Source organism: Pinus tabuliformis, chromosome 7 (assembly GCF_031772625.1).
Source record: "Pinus tabuliformis cultivar Carrire ecotype Pingquan chromosome 7, CPIR1, whole genome shotgun sequence".
Classification (NCBI taxonomy): Eukaryota; Viridiplantae; Streptophyta; class Pinopsida; order Pinales; family Pinaceae; genus Pinus; species Pinus tabuliformis.
In genome coordinates, this window is record NC_142293.1 from 1,116,830,562 (window position 1) to 1,116,844,316 (window position 13,755).

The following is a 13,755-nucleotide window of genomic DNA, read 5'->3' on the forward strand; positions in this document are numbered from 1 at the left end:
GGGGAAAATGATAAACTGCATGACATCCACCCAAGATAGAAGAGAAATCAGACTAGTCGGTCAAGATGATGGATTCCCAATTTGACATGAACAAAGAAACCTTTTGAACAATCGTGTGAACGTTCTGAATGAGGGAAACAAGTTCATTGTGCACTAGGCATGATATAACACCCACCTGCAACTGGTGAAAAAGTGCATAGGCATCATGGTAATCACAGAAATATAGAAAGGATGCCAACACTGTGAATGTGTGAAATCGGTTGGGGTGTGGAAAAATTAGAGTAACTTGATTCACACGATAGGTTGTACGCTCGTCATCACACAGGGAGATTGCTGGTGTGATGAGTAGGTAGATTTGATGTGCAAAATTTACAAAAGGACCAAGGCACTGATTACGAGAGAGAATATCTGATAAGTATGATTCTGGATAGAGATAGTCTTTGAGATGATCAACTTGATTTTCCCATGATTAGATGAGGGATGGACACTCCCAACCTGAATTGGATGTAAGAGAGGTGCATGAAGACGGACATGTTGTAACAGACTCATGGATTCAATCATTAGAAAAAATCTAAAATTTTGAAATATCATACCTTGAATAGTAAATATTATTTACATGGGGATCCACGTCGAGTTTAACCATGCAGATAGATGGATTGTGTGTGAGAAAAGAGATCTGATTTGGTTTGATGGGCTTTCTAGAGTCTCGAGGTCCTGACATAACCATCAACAGATGTTGAAGTGCCTCGACTCCCTGGCATGTCCCAGAACTTTCTAGAATTGAAAAATTACATTTTGGGATGTGAAAGGCTTGAGGATGGCTATTGTTAGTGATTTCAAAACTTCTCTTAGGATGACATCCATCTCTGTCACAGGTTTCATCAAAATTTTCAGCAAGATGACTTGACGAGGTGTCTTCATGTAACACACAAGATGATGATGAGTGGGAAGAGTCTTATGTGTTGAGACTATTTTCATCATAGAAAACCTCATTTCGTTGTGTTGATCGAGGAGATAACTCAAAATATGAAGAACCAATAGAATGTGGAGTGTCTCTGATGCATGTTGATGTGTTGTGAATGATAGGATGCACAGGCAAGTGAGGTGCAGAGGAAGCTTCGATATGGATGTTTGCTTTGACCAGTGCGCATTCCAGATCTAAGTTAGAGTGTACATGAGATGACAATAGATCATATGATGTGCTTGGGTGTTCATCATAACATACGGAAGCATGGGAGTGATGAAAACCTAAGACTAGAGGTTGATCAAAAGAATTGATTGTGCATGATGTTTCACCAAGATTCACAGATCAAGGATCAATCAAGAATGGAAGCTCAATGTTTTGAGAGGAATTGATTATGTCTTCACCATCCTGCTCCTCTGCTTGTATGATGAGACTACCTTGCACCTAACTGCAAGTTGAGCCAGCAACTCAAGAATCAAGAGAGTGTGCGTAGCTACCTTGTGAGGTAGATCACTCAAGTGAGTCATGGTGAAAGGAGTCATGGCTTGTAGATGATGGAGCATGGCAGAGATGCAGATTAGTATCAAGACTTGGGTTAGGAACGATGATGTCCTATTACATAATGGAGGGATAAGTTTTTTCCATAGGCTTTCCTAACCATTATGGAATTTCCTCCATTGGGGCGGGAGATAGCTGAGCAGATGGATTAGGAACATGTTGCGCAGATTTCTTAGCTTTGCAACTGCTGCAGGGGGGACCCACTACACAAATTTCTTAGTTTTGCAGTTTCTGTGAGGGGGCACCCTCTTCGATACATGAGGTGTCTCGTGATCCGCAAGAGTTGAGGAAGAAGGGAAATTAGGAAGTTCCCCAGTATGGGAGACATGAACCAAGCGTTTTAGTTCTTGGCTCATGAAGTCAAGGTCCAAAAAGTGCTCAGTAATTTCATGACATAGGTGAAGGAAGAGGGTAAAAATTTCCTCAACTGATTTGTCAGGCTTCATTCTTAAATGAGAGATTCTTTCATAGACATCTTGGTGGTCACACTCATCGAAGGCTTGATGGAGCTCCTTGAGAAAAGTGAGAATGGAACGGACGAAAGCAGGTGGTAGGGTATGACACCATTGATTAGCATGATCTTCAAGGGCGATGAAGAAGAGTACGCAAACAAGCTCATCACTATCGATTTCATGGGATTCACAGAAATGAAGAAAATCATAAATGTTCTCGGTTACAGACATTTTGTCCTCAACATCAAACTTTAACAAGGACAATTGATCAATAAGCTCATCAGGGATTGATAAATGATTAAGGGAGAAATGAGAGAAACACCTTAGGAGCACGAATTGTTTATTATTCACTAGGTAAGAGATTCAACCCAGATGTAAGGGCTCAGCTTGTCATCTGGCCTCCCTTATAGCACTAAAATGTTGACGTTGCTGGACCCACCAACATCAAGGGATCTCCCTGGTATGAAGTCCAAACTAGACCTCACATTGTTTGGTGTAGGAGTCCCATCCAGTACGATGGCCCGATTGCCATTATCTTAAATATTTGCCTCAACTCTTACTTGTTAGCATAGGGGAGTGGTATTCTTTTTCTTCCGAGAAGTGAGGTTTGCGTGCCTGGTGAGTGTAAGTGTCACTCGTGTCAAAGGTTATTTCACCATAGAGGGAGAGGGTGGGAGTGAGTCCCAAGTCGGTTGGGGGAAGTCCCAACTTTGCTAGGAGCACACAACACAATAGGACATGTGCAACTTTTCGGCGGAACAGTCCACACGGATGCAACAGTCACAACACACAAGGGAAGATAACATGTATAACACTTAGTGGATTAGTCCATGCAAGTAAACAGTTGATATAGCAAGTTCCATGTGAAAGGTCTGTCTGATGTCCAAGAGAGTATTCTACATGGGCGAGACAACGTTAGCAGCATATACAATACATTTTCATTAACATATGTGTATTACAATAAGTGAATTAGTTAAAGTGTTAAACACAGGATCAAGAAAAATGCATTACAAGTGTTAAATATTAGTCTTACAACATATACAATACATGTGTGAAAATATGTTGGCCTCTTAGTAGGCTTCTGAATTAAGAAAAAGTTCCAAGACACATCGTTACACCATACATCATTAACCCCGTGTGAGGGGTGTTGGAGCCATTGCTTACTCCTCAAAGGAAGGATAACAGACTCTCTTGGCTATGTGGGAGGAGCTAAGGTGAAAATTCCTTTGCATGTACAAATGAGGGGGTATTTAGAGCCAAGGGTGAAGTTGACCCTTGAGGCTGTTCAACTACCCTCATGACTATTTGACTTCCATGACGTTTTTACTTTACATGACTCTTTGTACAATAAGTGAGTCTCTTTCCCTTCCACGTTACATTACATTGATTTGACAATATGTCCCACAGTGGAGATGTGGACGACATGACTCATGACACAACTCGACATGATAGCGTCGGTACATTCGTGCTGCTGCTCGAGTGTGTGTTGAGTTGTAGTGCTGCTGGGTGATGGATGTCTTAATGTTGTGTTACAACTTTACCTCCGCATGGCAAGGTGCACAGAGTCTTCGATGGTTGTTGGATCTCTTAATGTTGCTTTGGCACGTTTCTCCTGGCTTATATGTTGGAAGGCTTGACAGGCTCATATGTTCGCGAAAGGTGCATGTTCATCCGTTCATCCATATGTGAGCACATCTTGCATGTTTTCTCGTTCATCTGTCCACAGACACATCTTTTCATGGTCATTCGTTCATGAGCACATCTCTTTGCATGCATCATTCATTTGTTTGTTGGTGAACATGTCCTTCTGCATGTGCTCCATTCTTCCATCCCATTTGTCGTCACGCCATGTTTTTTGGTGTACCTATACCTATAGTCACTCATGACAAGATGACATCAAATCCAAAAACCTCCTAGTTTACCATGACACATGATCATTTGGAAAGTAGGTGACCGGGACAGGCAACAAGGTTGTGAGGCGGGATGATGGCTCAGGGAACTTCTGCTGAAAACTGTGCAAGAGTCACTATGTGATGAAGATGGGAAATCTGGGTCAATAGTGACTATCCACGAGGTCTGGCTCGGCTGGAAGGAAAAGCTATGCAAATTTTGGGAGGAACAGTTGGGGCTGCAGGGAGGATTGGCAGACAGAATTTGTGCAATTTTCCTCGGGAACGGGCCAAGAGCCTGGTAGCCAAAACTGTGCAATTCCTAGAGGGAATTGGTAGTTGGTTGTTGGGTCACTGGCATCAGAAACTACACAATTCTTGAGGGGAACTAGCCGTTAGTTGTTGGGAGCTTGGCAGCAGAAACTGCGCAATTCCTGGAGGGAACCGACAGTTTGTTGCTGGGAGATGATGGTGAGGGAAACCACACTAAGGCTGGGAGGCTAGCCTTCTAATCATATCTGCACAATTTTTAAGCCGAGTGGACTACTGGGGAGCAGAGGGCTTGCTCATGAAAACTACACAATTTTCTTGGTGAGAAGCTAGTCGACTGTTAGGAGGACTGGCTGGAAAAATTGCGCAATTTTCTGAGGGAGATAGGGATGGGCACTTGGTGTTTTTTTGGCATATCTACACAATTTTCTCATCCATCAGAGTGGGCAAGGTCTACAACCTCTACACAATTTTTGAGGGGAGTCAGTCCTAGGGTGGCTGTCAGGTCAAGCTCTCTAGTTGACCAGCGTGAAGGCTAATTGATTTCTTACGAGAAATGCAGCTTAAAATAACTTGCTTGGTGCTTTTGCATTGTTCTAGGTGGCACTTGATCGAGTCGATGGCAGGTTGATGGTCCAACTGTCAGAGGGGAGTCTAGTCGTCGGAACTTCAGTAAAATGACTAAGTGTGTGAATGAGTGAAAGATGCACATTTGATATTACAAACACACACCAACATGTCTTAACGACAAGACAACCCAACCATCCAGACACACATACTCAATAAGACTAACCGACAGTGTGAGCGACAAGCGCGACACTTGTTATTGATCATTGATCGACCATGAAAATGCTTGTGCAATAGTGAGTGTGACTCTGTGTGTGAGTGCAACAGATGCTTTCATAGCGAACACAACATGTACACATGAAGCAAAGACCTTGAGCATGACCAAAAAATGGTCACAAGCATGACTTCGATATCAACATGCAAAAGCTTGGATAGAATGAACAAGTAAGGTGGATGCAAATACTCACACAGGCTCACAGAGTGAACCTGAGTGTGTGGAGTCATCAAGTGAAACTCTTAAGGGAGGCTCTGAAATTGGGTGTAGGGCAAAATTTTGGAGGGTGGTTGTAGCCAGTACAACAAGTTTATATTAAAGATAGGTATCATAGCTTATAGGTTCAAAGTTTAACCTTTGGATATCATATGAGGCCCTAGAGCATGTGATAGGTGCCAAAAGCCTTATTGTTTTGTGTATTGATTATATATGCTTACTGACATATTTTATTTTAATATATGCACGTAGCATAGTATTGATGATTTGGCATGATTTCATTGACATTAACGTGCTAACTTGAAATGAATTTTTTCAGCTAACCTCATTCTGGTAGCCTCCAAGAAAAACAAAAGAAATCAAGGTGACAATCTACATGATTCACTTGTATTATATGTTTAAAACTAATAGTTATGTGTTTGTATGATAACACATGAAGGTCAAAGACCACATAAACAACAAATGATGGTATAGTATATAACTAGATGACCAAGGAATGAATAGAAGGATGGTACAATATAGTTATAACTAGTCACCACATGGGCAGGAAAAAATATCAATTGAATAAGGAGGCGCAAATTCTCCTAATTGGATGGATACATTGAGGAGATTAAAAGTTAAAATTAGAAGTTGTAAGGATGACAATGAAACGCTTGTCAGAGCATAGGGGAAACAAGCAAGAGCCAATGTAGCTAGTTTGCAGAGCCTCTCAAGCTTACAGAGGAAAAAACATCATGAGTTAGGAGCTAGCCATAGAGGTAGGTAGAGTTCCACAGAACAAGAAAAGCTAATGGAGAAAATGAGAGAAGAATAGGCATAGGTTTTCAAGTGAGGATACCGTAAGAGGGGGTAATCAATTAGATACCCTAGAAAGGACAATCTAGTAGAGGAAATGATCTAGGGATGTTCATAGATAGCAGCATCATCATCATAACAGTGGTGTTGGCTTGATGGGGCCTGACCCAGGCTCAGGAGTGATTTAGCCAAACAAATCTCGAAACTACCGGCCCTTTCGGCAACAGTCCGTGGAGTGCAGACTGAAGTCTCACCCGAGCAAGTATGGGAGGGTATTGGAACCAAGTTTCTACACCCTAGGGATGTCTTGATGAGATCTGGAAAGGCTGCGAACCGATCTTGTGCACCAGTGCAATTTTGCACAACTGTCTGACATTCGCATAGCTCTGCACAGAGCACGAAGGGCACTATCTAGATCTTTTACCCTTATGGTGTGATTATTATAGATCTAACTTAATTTTGTGGGCCCAGTAATCTTTATCAATTATTCAATAGTTATAACCAGTGCACGCAACCATAAACTTGTAAAGAGATGCAATAACATATACCAGAAGCATAAACAAACATATCTGTGGAAGGATGCACAATGTTTCAGAATCAACTTAGCTTTTATTAACTTGTTGTTCCAGTACAATCTAGTTCCACCCTATGCACTCAGCTGCAGGGGTCGTGCACATAGCTGCGGACTCTACCAGGCCTCTATGCACATAGCTGCAGAGCCTCTTGCTACTACTACAACCCAAGACTCAGACTTACAGACTCAGAGTGAATATCGCATTCAAGAACCCATAATACTTAGATCATATCCCAAGTTGCTTTCTACACTTAGAACCTCGCTCTATTTATACATTCCCATGGTCCGTGTACCATGGGTAGGCTGACACATTCTATATCAAATTACATTATTCATGGGCAGACAACCTTTTGACTTGACTCATTACAATTTCATGCTCCGCGCACTTTGCGGAGCCTTTACAATACCATTACCCAAAATTGTGGGCTTTAGGCCCCAAAACCGTTACGCAAGGGATTCGCTGCCCAACAAGCCCCCAACACAAACATCGTGTCTTGCCCTCGAGTCACCCATTAGTGTGGCGAGTCACGTTGCCAAGGCTTCACGGTCTTCCATCCCTGTGAGTGACGCACTACAGTATGTTGCTCCATCATTGCCTCCTGCAACTCTTCTTCAAGCTTCTACTCCATTGCCCCTACTAATTCGCGTAATTGATGATGCTCATTCTACTCTAGTAGGTTAACAAAAAGCGACCCCTCATAGGATTTTAGCTCTAGCTAAGATGTCAAATGTGTGAACTTTTTTTCAAGAGCAGCAAGCATACGATCTCTGGTTCAATATACTCAATGTTTGTTGAAGCTTGTGTTGCGTTTTTGCAAGAGAGTTGTTGTTGCCCGCAAGGTCCCAATCTTCAAGTTCCATCGTGGGCACATAGACCAGAGACGAAATTTTGTCTTCTGTCTTAAGATTCACCGTCTTGCACTTATCTTTCATAGATCACTTACTAGACCGCAGGTTTTGCGGCGACATCTGGACCAGTCGTGCGACCTGTTTGGGAATTTTTGGTACATCTCCCTCCGTTAGCATTAGGCTCAGTGTCACGTCCTTGGTTGTTGACAGTATGTTGTCCCAGAGGTCCTGCGTCTCTACTGGGCTGACTCTCAATGTGTCGAAATTCGACGGGTCCATACCTAGTGGATAGCCAATAACTTAATTCTTAAGATTCCACGGTTTGTTCGGTGGAGGACCGGCTATGATATATAGGCATGTTGAAATTCAAATTCGACCATTCCCCCCTTTTCTGGCTCATTAAGGCTATATTGGCGGCAGATATTTTCAAATCTAGTTCTGACTCCGTGTCTTAATTTCCCGCCATCCGCTCCTCATGGCCTTAGATTGACCATCTTGTCATGAACAGTGACACCAACGGTCATTTCCTTGTCTATCCACACAGCAGTGTTGGTACCATTCCTTGACCTCCTTTTTACTCTTCAAACACATCGTTTGCCTACCTTTTTCCTTCATACATCTCTTAGACCCCTTGAAATTGATTAGTTAACAGTATTATAGTTGTTAAATACATTAGAATTGATTTATGAGTTTTATGTTAAAGAATTAAGTCTTTTTGATAAAAAGACTACAGGAAGTTGAAACATCCTGTAATTGGTTTATTGTTTGACATATGGCATGACAGCTAAGCTAAAGCAAAGGGTAGGGATGAAAAATAGAATGTATAAGCATGGACGAACACCTATCCTACAGCAGAACCAACACTCCTGAAGGCACGGTCAAAGCACAGTATGTTGGCGACAAAAGCAGCAACAGCATAGGGTTCTAAACCGATTTAGTTTTGTTCCTTTTTGAAATCGGTTCAGAACGGAAACAACTTAAAAACTATGCCATAGCAAAAGCGGCAACAGCCGCATCACGAATGTACATTCATTCCAAAATGTAAACGTTGTAAAAACATATGTAAACACAGTTATGTGTTGGCAGTTAGTGGTTATCATTGTATCGTTTTGAAAACAGAGCTTTTGAACTTAATACCAAAAACACAGTTGCAGTCACGATTTCATTGTTGCGTTGATTCTATAGTTGCATGAGCACAGTCTAGTATACCTTTGAAACGCGGACGGGCCCTGCGTGGAACGGGTATATTGTCATTTCATTTCATTTGCAACTTCTGAATATTCAATAGCATGCACAGTGATTAGAGTTCAGTTTATGCTTTCGTTGATTTAATTAGAAATTCGTATGATTAATGTTTGTGATGGTAGCTTGAAGGATTCATCGCAAAGATCGTTGAATTGTATCCTGTAAGGGATCTGATCTTTCATTATTTTTAAGAGCATCTTCATAAACCCTGTTTCTCATATATTTGAATTTTAAGTGTGCTTATGATTCTAGTATCTTTCAATCTTTAATGAATGATAAACATTGAATGCTGAGTGTTCACTGAACAGGGGTTTTATGCACATCATCCTCGTAAGGGGATTGAAATCTTGGTTTAAGTAATACACATTGTTTTTAGAATAGGTAGATGAATTGAGTGACCTGAGTGTCCAGGTGATAGGGAGCATACCTCAACCTTCCGTAAAGAAGTTCTGTAACCTACCATCACGAACACTTAGTTAGGAATCCTTTATGTCTATAGATTGTAGACGCATGCATCGAAGTTTAGCGATCCTGGTCGATAATAAATATAGCCTAATCTAGCACCCTAGATAGGACACTACATTTTGGCGCCGTTGTCGGGGAGGCGTAGTTAAAGGATCTAAAAAATTTCAATAAAAAAACGAGAAAAAACATAGATTTAGCAATCATGTTCATTTATTCCTAGATTTAGAGATAATCAAGGTAGATTCATAAAAACCCCCCATCCAAAAATTAACCTATCATCAGGAGCAGACTCTTTAATAAATACAACACCAGCTGAGGAAGTCACCATACAAGCATTAGAGGATAAACAAAAGTCAGGACAAAGGCTTACTCTCATCGAAAGGCAAACTTTATTAGCACATAAATCACAGAAGAAACACTTTCCTAGAACCTACACACAAGGAGAAAGTAGCACAGTGACCGAACAATCTTTCTTTAATCTCCTCTTTAAAACAAGTGACACTGAAACAGAGAAACCTATTAAAATGGCTAAGGAAGGAGATGGATCAGCACCAAATCAAGGATGAAGAGATGAAGAAGAGTCAACCTTTAAGTTTCTTATACATGAACCACAAGAATATGATGAGATCAAAATGAAAAACATACCTCCATCCGTGCTACCAAAATTTTATGGTATGGCTTCAGAAGACCCAGACTCATTCTTGTTCGAGTTTGAAATTGTATGTCAAAAATATGGTTACACAGATGATGCCCATAGGCTTAGACTCTTCCCAGCGACATTAAAGGCATCATCCTTAAGATGGTTCATGAGGCTTGGTGAGCATGCGATAATTGATTGGGATGGCATGAGAAGAATATTTCTAAGGAAATATAAACCTTATTATAGATCCAAGGATTCCAAAGACGATATCTTTAGAATGAGCCAACAAGAGGATGAAACCTTGGAGGAATACTTAGAACGGTTTGTCTACAACTTACAAAAATCCAAACACCGAACTATGCCTCTTGATTTGATCCGCACAATATTCTTGAAAGGCATCCGAGAGGAATACATGGATGATCTTAATTTGATGGGCAAAGGTGACATTTCTACCTTACCTTTTGAAGAAATCGCTGAATTATGCGAAAAGTATTCAAGGAGCAAAGCTAAAATTGGAAAAAGAACCCTGCCATCCAAAGTCACAAAATCTGCTTCAGCAAATGTCACAAGGGCTGAAATAGGGAATCTGTTAGAAGAATTTAAAACAGATCTGTTAAGCACCCTAGGGAACCAAATTGACAATCTAAAAGCTAAGAAGAAACAAGAAGATCAAGATCAGATAATGGCTATCTTCTGCCCAAAATGCCAGAAGAAACATGCCTTAAAAGACTACCCATTAGAAAACATCCAAGTTTGTGCCTTCTGTACTGAACATCATGATATATTTAATTGTCCTAAAGTTAAGGTTTTGCAGAACTGTAATATGGCAGCTAATGTGGAGATGGAAAACATGTATTACATGGGCACAAGGAGACCATGGCAGCCAAGGCCAACACCTCAAGGTATGTTTCCAAATCAAAATTTGCAATTTCCTGTAAATGATCAAATGTATGCTCAGAATTCATGGAATGTACCCATGCCATGGCAGCACCAAAATCACCCACAAAAACAATGGAGACCATCTCAACAATACTCTCAATCCTATCATACATATCCTCAATCATACCAACCATATTCACAGCCATATCAACAATATCATCAGCCATACTCATCACATCCTCAACCATATCAGCAGTATCCTCAGCAGCAAGTTGTTTACCAACCTCAACCTACTCAACAAGCAATGCCTGCTCCTCCACCAATAAATCCACCACAACTGCAATTTCCATCTAACTCACAACCTCCCAGACCTACTCAAATTCCTGCTCAAACTGTCCCAAATCCAAATAACAGAGCAGAGAGGCCAGCCTGCAATGTAGAAGAGGGAACCCCATATCCCACACTACCCTTGCAAAATATCAACTTGAGGTCTGGTAAGGTACTCCACAAAGATTCTCCAATAACTGATAAACAAGAAGAAAACATAGAAAATGAAAACGAAATGACAAATCAAAGAAAACCAAATGATGATATCAGAGATAAGCAAATGCAACCATTGCATCCACCTTTTCCAGACCGATTGGTCCAAATGAAACTTCTAATGTCTATACCACAGTTTGAAGTTTTAGATGAGCTCAAGAATGTCTGTATAAAAATCCCACTACTGCAAGCCATAAAAGACATTCCCATATACACTAAACCAATCAAAGAAATGTGTCTTAAGAAGCCCACTAGGAAAAGGATTGATCCACAAACCATTCATGTTATAGGACATTTAGCTGGCCTTATGACAAATACCATCTCGATGGAAAAGTATGTTGATCCTGGTATCCCCCGAGTTACTACAATCATTAACAACATACAGATTCCAAACACTTCAATAGATCTTGGGGCTGCAATAAATGTCATGACTATTGAAACCATGAGAACACTCCAGCTCATAAATTTGCAACACATAATGATTGTTCTAGAACTAGCCGATAGGTCTAAAGTGATTCCCAAAGGGATTTTGGAGGACATTATTGTTTCACTAGACTCTTGGGAGTATCCAGTGGACTTCTTAGTTCTTCAACCCAAATCCAATTTAGGAGGGCACCCTATCATCCTTGGTAAACCATGGTTAGCGACTGTTGATGCATTCATAGGGTGTCGATCGGGCAACATGATTATTTCAAGAGGGACTGAAAGGAAACAACTCACTCTTTATCCATCGGCACAATCACCAGCAGTAACACACAATTTATGGCTTGATGATAAATACAATGATAAAGAAGAAGTACAATCTGTTTTTAGCATTGACCAAATCTATGATTTCCAAGAACAAAATAATAATGATTTGGTAGAATTGTTCCTTTCTCAACCTGATATTTCCGAAAATTTGAGAAACGACCAATACCATGCTGCAGATGTACTTTTAGCCCAAAATTTTCAAGAAACATGCACCATTCAATCTTTGCAAACCACATTTCATGATATTTTTCCAGTTCAATCCATCAAAAACACACAAAGTCAGATCATAGAGATTAGTCCAGGGAAAACTCTGAACATAGGCAATCACCTAGACTCATCTCAGCAAGAGAAATTGATTCGACTATTGAGAAAATACCAGAAAGCATTTGCTTGGGACTACACCGATATGCATGGGATTCATCCCGACACATGCACTCACCATATTTATACAAATAGTACTATCAAACCAGTGAGGCAACTGCAGAGAAGAATGAACCCCATGCTCCAGGATATTGTCAGAGAAGAATTGCAAAAACTGTTGAGAGTTAATTTTATATATCCTATTTCTGACAGTCAGTGGGTATCCCCATTGGCTATAGTGCCCAAGAAAAATGGTAAGTGGTGCATTTGTGTTGATTACAGACAACTGAACAAAGCAACACTCAAAGATTATTTCTCACTACCATTTATTGACCAATTTTTAGACACATTAGCTGGGAAATCATCATTTTCTTTTCTTGATGGTTTCAGTGGCTACAACCAGATCAGGATAGCCTCAGAAGACCAGGAAAAAACCACATTCACCTTTCCTTGGGGCACTTATGCTTATAATGTTTTTCCATTTGGACTTTGCAATGCTCCAACTACATTTCAGAGAGTTGTATTAGCTATTTCACTGATTTAGTTCATGATTGTGTTGAAGTTTACATGGATGATTTTTCAGTGTATGGAAATTCATTTGAACATGCATTAGAGAACCTTGAAAGAGTTTTGAAAAGATGAATTGAAGCTAATCTGTCCCTGAGCAATGAAAAGTGCTTTATGATGTTAAACGAAGGGATAGTATTAGGCCACTATATTTCTTTTCAAGGCATCAAAGTTGACCCAGCAAAAATCCAGATCATTGTTGATTTGCCAATTCCAAAGAATCAAAGAGAGGTAAGAAGTTTCCTTGGGTATGCAAGCTATTACAGAAGGTTTATTGAACATTTTAGTAAAATAGCTTTACCTTTGTTTAAGCTTCTAACAAAAGATGTACTTTTCAACTGGAATGAGAACTGCCAGCAAGCATTTGAAGCACTCAAAAAGAAGTTATCAACCGCACCAGTCTTAAGAGGGCCTAACTGGAGCCTACCATTTCATATCTTTACAGATGCATCTGACACTGCAGTGGGTGCCTCATTAGGCCAAAAAGAGGAATCTTGTAATTATGCCATTTATTTTATTAGCAAAAATCTAACACCTGCAAAGTCAAACTACACAGTCACAGAAAAGGAAACACTTGCCATCATATATGCTGTGAATAAATTCCGACATTATATAACTGGTTATGAAGTCTTTGTACATACTGATCATTCTGCCATTAGACATTTAATGAATAAACCAATAACTAGTGGCAGAGTTACCAGATGGTTATTATTGTTACAAGAATTTAACATCATAGTGTTAGATAGACCAGGTAAAGAGAATCAGGTGGCAGATTTTCTTTCTAGACTACAAAATCCAGGTGAGGTTGTTCTGGTCGAAGATTCTTTCCCAGATGAAAATTTATTTGCAATTTCCATAGTGAATCCTTGGTATGCTGACTTGGCCAATTATTTGTCTACAG